Source organism: Penaeus japonicus, unplaced genomic scaffold (genome assembly GCF_977035675.1).
Source record: "Penaeus japonicus unplaced genomic scaffold, GWHDUDI00000001_assembly GWHDUDI00000001, whole genome shotgun sequence".
NCBI classification, from domain to species: Eukaryota; Metazoa; Arthropoda; class Malacostraca; order Decapoda; family Penaeidae; genus Penaeus; species Penaeus japonicus.
In genome coordinates this window covers 46,773,958-46,781,457 of record NW_028234403.1, presented here as the reverse complement: position 1 = coordinate 46,781,457, position 7,500 = coordinate 46,773,958, and positions in this window count along the sequence as shown.

Sequence of the window (7,500 nt, the reverse complement as noted above, 5' to 3'; positions counted from 1 at the left end):
TGGAGGATAGGCACTGTCGGGCGTACGACAGCGAGTGTCGTACCGCTCGAACAAAACCAGCCGTCACGGTCAAAGAGGGATTCATGACTCCGTAGCGCTCCTTTAAAAAATAATCTTTAAAATATTTGCTTCTTCCTCTAAAATACTTTTAAATTCAAAGGACATTCAGACAAAGGACAGTTTATGTCAAATAATATAAGTGATTTAATTTGATGCGAGAGAAAATATTACCTCAACAAATACATTATTTCTAGTTTGCTTTCATTGATTCATATTGGCATGTGAGGTGAAGTTCAATATATTCTCATGCTACTTTAAGCATGAATTTTTTTTTACCTCAAATTGCAGTTGTGCAGATTAGCAATCAGTAAATAGATCTTATCTGTGCAAATATTGAATTCCATGATTCATCAATTAAAGCAAAATGAAATCTAGAGCCGTTATCTGCAGCGTCCTAATCTGCAATAATTGCTAAATCTTGCGATCGCTTGCTGCCATATTTCAAGTTCTATTGCCAAAGAGCTCCACCCACACACGCATACCAACCTATCCAATAGGGCGCGAACCATCGCCGAATGGCGAAAATGCCAAATAATTCCTGATTTTTATTTTATGTAGTCTCATTCAACCATTTAAAGATTATTTTAATGGTGGTTTACAAAATTTATGTAACAATGAAGTAAGAGGAAGGCTTCGACAACGCTTACCAGATGGTATAGGCTCTGGAAAACCAGAAACACTGCCGTCTGACGATTAGAATTGCCACAGACAATGGCATGATAATCGTACCGAGGGACCAAGCTACTCTCACCTTCCTCCAGGAGACAGACAAGCTTTTGGATGGGCGGAAAGTGAGCCTGTTGGGTCTGACTCCCGAAGAGAGGAAGTTCAAGATGGTGCTTCTTGGCTTCCCTCTTATGTATGACCTTGAGGTCATCATGTCTCATCCCAAGGTGGTGGGAGCTTCCCGACTCTCCAAAGGGAAGCACCCAACCAGGCAAGTCTTGGTCACTTTGAAGGGAGCCCCAGTTGCATCCCTAGACCTTGGCAACTGGGGCTCCTACAGCCTCAGGACATAGTTCCTGACCCGCTCCGCTGCTTCACTTGCCAGAGGTACAGGCACCACCAAGTCACTTGCTCTGTAAAGCCAAAGTGTGGTGTCTGTTGTCAGGCACACAGTACAGAAGTGTGCCTCAAAGCACACAAGGAGAGCACGTGGGACACCACTGCAAAGTGTCTCAACTGCCACAAAAAGCACCACACCTGGAGCCTCGGCTGTTACAAGAAAGAGGCTCTTCAGTGGCAAGAGGTCGTTGCAAAGCTGACCAGACTTTGTTCCCGCCCCTCCAGGCACTTATGTCTGGGGGCAGAGCAAAAGGATAAGGGCTCCCCCCCCCCCTCCTAAGAGGAAGGACGCACCACCCAAAGTGAAACCACCACCGGACACCTCCAACAAAAAGGAGTTTCCGGCTCTGGTGGGAGTTCCAGGACAGAAACAGATCCGGAAGGGGTCTGGGAACACCACAAAGTCTACCCCAAGAGCAGAGAGACCAACTCTGTTTACAGAGAAGTACTTGATGCTCCTGCTGACGACAGTCATCACAGCAGTTGCGACAGCATTGGGGAGGACCAGTAAGGAGATGGAAGGCAGTCAAGGTCGCCATGACGGCAATGACTCAGACTGTTGCTGCTCTGAAGTAGAGGGAGATGAGTCCTATGGTCTCAAAACCCACTCCAACTCAGGGCGAGACACCTCTTCCCACAAACCCCTAGGTCTCCCCACCCAACCTGCAGCTAAGACCACACTGGCAGAGCTTGCACCCAAACCCCAAAGGGTGAGGAAGCCATGACTATCCAGAGTGAAGGTCAAGGCAACCAGGGGTTCTCCACCTCCCAGGAGACCCAACCCTACTAATGGCTCGACTTGTCCTGACAACAGTGACGAATCAAGTGAGGAAATCATGCTCAGTGAGGAACTTACCAAGGAGTTACCCACACTGGGGCATCGGACACTGACTGATTATGTCGACGTCGTTGACGACACAGACTTAATGGACTCGGATTAGTACAATGGTTTCTTATTTAAGCATACTGCAGTGGAATATCAGCAGCTTTTCCTTAAGGAATACCCTTCTCCATGCGATCGTGCGATCTCAGAACACTGACGTCATGCTCCAGGAGACTTTAACAGGGGAATCTGTTCGTTTCACGGGATTTCGTCCGTTTGTGCTGCCGAGTACACAAGTCACCAGAGGTTTGATTACCCTTGTGAAGTCGACTATTCCCTGCTCCTTGATTGCCAACCTGTGCAGTGTGGAGAAGGCGTCAAATTCCTTGCCTTTAAGATCCATTTGGCCAGGGGTCCCCTCAACCTGTACAATGTGCAAAGCAGGCCAAGCTGTAGGAGCCTAGTTATTAGTGAAGTCTGTGCTGCTGCAGCACATGACCCAATTCTCATAGGGGAGACTTCAATGCCCACCACCTCATCTTGGCTCCCACTCGGAGTCATGATGCACATAGCCACATACATACCACATAGCCGACGTGCTTGAGCCATGCCCTGAGTTTGCTCTTCTCAACAGCCAGCAGCCTACACATGTTGGTGGGGGGGTCCTTGACCTTACCTTTGTCACTGCGGCTCTGGTCTAGAGAATTAGTGGGTCTGTGGACAACACTGCTACAAGCGATCACTATGGGATAGTCACCACCATCATGGACACTGGCCCGGCACCCATGCCCCGGCACAATCCTTGATGGAAGGTGGACAGGGCCAACTGGAAAGCTTTCCAGGAGGCCCCGGCCAGGTGCCTCAGAACCAGTGACTTCTCACTTAAAGATAATGTGGATATACTTGAGGCCAGACTAGTAAATGCCATAGACTAGGCAGCCTCAGTGCCCATCTCCAAAACTCGTCCGTGGTCTAGGTGTTTCAAAGACACCTGGTACTACAATGATGAGATTAAGGAGGTCAACCACAGAATCAATATGTGCAGAAGACACTTCCACAGACAGAGAACCCCTGAGAACCACACTCATTTGAGAGAGGCTCTCAGGAATGCTCAGGAAACTACTAAGAGGGTAAAGCAGGAAAAGTGGCTGGAGTGGTGAGAGTCCTTTGGCCACCAAACCTCCCTTTCAGAACTGTGGAATCGTATCAGACGGGCCACAAATTGCTCAGCCTCCAGAAAGACCGACCATGACCCGCGGTCGGAGGCGGAGAGACTGGTACTCAAGTTCTCTGCTAGAACAAGTAGCGTCAGCCTACCAGCAGAGTTGAGGACATGCCAAGAGGAATTGCTTCCAGGCAGGCATGCCCTCATCAGAGGAAAGGCTGTCGAGCCTGATAACCTAGATGCCATGTTCTCTCTGAGAGAATTACGGCGGACATATAAGACCAGTTCCCAGTCAGCCCCGGGTTCTGATGGGATCTCCTACCCCATCATTTCCCACATAGGACATGAAGGTGAGCTTGCATTCTTGCATCTCATCAACAAGTCCTGGGAGACCTCCTCGCTACCACAGTGCTGGAATAGGGCTGACATAGTTCCCATCCCTAAACCAAAGGAGCCAGGCGGCTGTCTGGGAAAGACGGCAGTGAAAATGGTACTGAATCGGCTCCAATGGAAGTTGGGACCTCCACATGAACACCTACCTGGGTTCACAAGGGTTAAGAGCACTGCTCACAGCATGGCCACCTTACTGAGCACTGCCAGCAACACCAGCTCTGTCATTGTCTTCCTGGACCTGGAGAAGGCTTTTGAACTGGCGAGCCCGCTCGCCATTCAGGAGATCCTGATCCACAAGGGAATCAAAGGCAGACTGCTTGCCTGGATTCATGACTATTTTTAGGAACAGAACTACCAGAGTCAAGTTCCAAGGTCACCTTTCCAGGCATTTGCCCTTGGAGAATGGCATTCCACTAGGAGGGTCCTTAGCCCGGCTCTATTTAACACCCTCATGATCTTGCAATTATCTCTGCTGGGAGACGAAATGAGAACCTAAGTAGAAAGGCCCAGTGTTGTCTGGACCTTATGTCTGAGGAATGCTGCAGAGTCGGGCTTATGATATCAGCAGCCAAACCGAAGGCAATGGCACTGAAACACGATGTCCGCAACCAAAGACTGCAAGTCCAAGGGTTAGAGCTAGAGTGGGTTCATATCTACCAATCCTTGAGGATATGGCTTGATGAGAACCTCACCTTCCACTCTGAGATTAAATATCTCCTAGACCGGACCGAGGACCTCCCCCACCCTGCTTATGTCACAGTCCCGCCATGGGCACAATCCTTTATAGAGTTTTCTGTCATGAGCCTATTAAGGAGAAAGACACAGTACTCACCACCTCTATTAAGGGATGAGGTGGAGAGAAATATCGCAGCAATCACTCCACCGGATAGTAAAACCTACTTCATGATGGTTCTGTAGACCCCGTCACCTGCACTGCAGGCAAGGGGTACAACGAGAACTATGCGGGTATCTGACACTGCCTCCTCGCTCCAGGCAGAGGCAGTCACTATTATGGGAGCCCTAGCCCAGATGGACGGGCATGTTGTCATACATACAGATTCCAGGGCCGCCATTGACAGCCTGCAACAAAGCACGCCCGTTGATAACATTTATCTTTTGACCACGATTCAAACCATTGCTCAGAGAATCTTGGATCAGGGTAGACGTATTGTCATCAACTGGATTCCAAGCCATGTTGATATTAACCCATCCCCGACGGGGGAATTCTAGCCTTGAATGTCCAAATGCCGGGGCGTTCGAATTATTAGGCCTAAATCAATTGAATGGCTGGCACAATACTGTGCCGCCCGGCCACTGGGCTTTTGAATGCGCGGTACACATGCTGTACCACCCGTCCAGAGAGGGTTAAAGGGAACAACTTAGCTGACAGGTTGGTAGAGGAAGGCAGAAAGAAACCCTTGAGTAATCTTGTGGTGCATCCTAGCCAGGAACTGCTAAAGCGTAAAATGATGGCTGTAGGACAGGTCGGTGACCTGCAGCAACATAGAGAGGAAGTGAGAACCTCCCCTCGGCCAACTGGTACTCAGATGCCACAGGCTATGAGTCGCTGATACTCTCCCCCAGAATACCAAGGTGTGCTGAAGTCAGCCTTCACAGACTGAGAATAGGCTAACCTTGTGCATGGCAAATTTTACCCACCATTGGGCATGATAAGCGGTGCTGTGAATATTGTGGCGCACCGGAGGCCAAATTAGAGCACTACCTGATGGAGTGCGAGCACATTCGCTTCCTCAAGCAGGGCCCAGAGACAACAGCTGCTGGGCTGGTTAGACGGCTATGCCTGTTGCTTGCCACCTGGCAACTGGAGCACCTACAGGCAATCCGACCACAACAGTAAGCATTCAGTTATGATGATCAGATGAGTCAGCACTTACAGCTGACAGAGGTCGGCCCACTTCGTGCATATGTCCCAGGCGAGGCGACGTCTTCGCAAATCTCTCTAAACCGAACTGATTTGATGTGAGTGATTGCCAGTTATTGCAGATAAGGATGCTGCAGATAACGCCTTTAGTTAGCTCTCCATCTCCCTGTCAATCTCTCTCTCTCTCACTCTCACTCTCTCTCTCTCTCTCTCTCATCTCTAGAGATAGTTGTAAACATTGTAAAAATGTCCTCCCTTTTGACTCAGCATTTCATGTACATGACCCGCATCCATAATTCTTAATGGATTAATCAAGTGCCCTTATAAATTTTATCTCTGTCTCGGATACATTATATTTGTTCATGATGGCATTCAGTTTTACTAACACTGCTGTAGCTATTGCGATGCGCATTTCAATTTCTTCGACTGACTAGGTCTGTTACTGATCTAACTTCATAAGTATTAAGAGTTTGCTTGTTCGAGTCTTTCATTTGATATCATGGGACCATATGATTGCCTGCAAGACAGGGGCTGCTTGACCCTAGCCTAGCTCAAAAGAAAGACCAGCTGATTAACCTAACCAAGTCGAGATCAGGAATAGAGGACCAAATAGACGTGTTGCTAGCCGCAGGGCGTACTCATACACGGCATCGCTCAACCTCCAGGACTCCTGTCTCCCAGCACACAGGGGAGCCATGCACAGCAAACACGTGGACAGGTGTGAGTCCCCCTAGGGGAACCCCACCTACTAGATCAGCACCTAGGAACGCTAAGTCATCCCTCTTCGGAGAAGAGCCACCTCAACGGGAGGAAGAGACCGGCCAGATCCGGAGCAGGCTCGTCCGAGGGAGGAGTTCAAGCCCCCGCGCCACAACAAGGCGTTTCCTTTGCGAAGGATATCATGGCTGGTTACGTTTCACGTCGTGCTTAGCTTTGATAATTATTATGCTTTTCTCTGCATTTATTTGCATTCCATATTTCGAGGCTGTCCTGCTAAGTCTATCGGTAAATCTTCAATGCATCTTTTTTCTGTTGACCTTCACTGTACCACTGAAATTATTATCTAGTTTTTGTTCGATTATTGGTTTCATTCAATTAAGCAGGAGGTACAACAGAACTTCATATTTACGGGAGGTTCTTCTCTTAAGTAATATGATAGTTCATGTGGTTGGCCAGTCTTGAGATCTTAACCACATATCAAATACTTTTAATTAAGTTCTACTGGAATTCCGTCAGTACCAGAGGACTTATTTATTTTTGTGAGGTTTTCTTGACACATTCGTGCAGTAAATAATGATATTGTTTGGGCTGGACATTTAAACACGTGGTGTTCTTGTGCGTCTGCTAATTTATTCAGAAAATAATATTGATGTAAAATGATTTACACTTCAGTTTCAATGCAGTTGAAATATATAGTCTCCATATTGGAAATAAATACACCAGATAAATGGTGTAACATAAACTAAACATGTCTTTCTTGTAGTAAATAAGCGTGAAAAATAAAAACATCAAATATTTGTGGAACATGGGGGACATCACGTATGTCAAAGAAAATGGACCCGCGTTTCGGGGGGCTTAACTAAACTTTTTTATTTCTAAATCTAACAATTTTCAACTTTTTAATGCTATTTCAATTTCTTCTTACAGGTACTTCATCTTCATTTTCTTGATTAATGGTTTGTTCAATCGTATGAAATGTTTGCGTGTGTATATATACTGTACAGGTCTTCATAATATAGCCTCCATCTGTCAGTTACATCCCTGTCTTTGAGCATTTCCCTGCTCTATCTTCCACAAAAATATTTTGGCTTCCACTCTATCTAACGTTGCTTCACAATACTAAAGGGAGCCATTGTGTTGACTTGTCAACAGGTTTCGATGTCCTCACACTTTGTTTATCCAACTTTGGCTGATTTATTTAAGATGATATTGACTTCTCGATATTTCTTGGCAGACTCCTAGTTGTTTAACCTATTCTGTCTGTTTTCTTGCAACACTTCTACTACAATCAAGGGCATTTTATGTGTAGTTTACTTTCCAAGGTGTTTAACTGTAGCTTATTCGACTCATTTTTCAAATTAATTTGTAGGGTCATCTGAACACGCGTTTTCA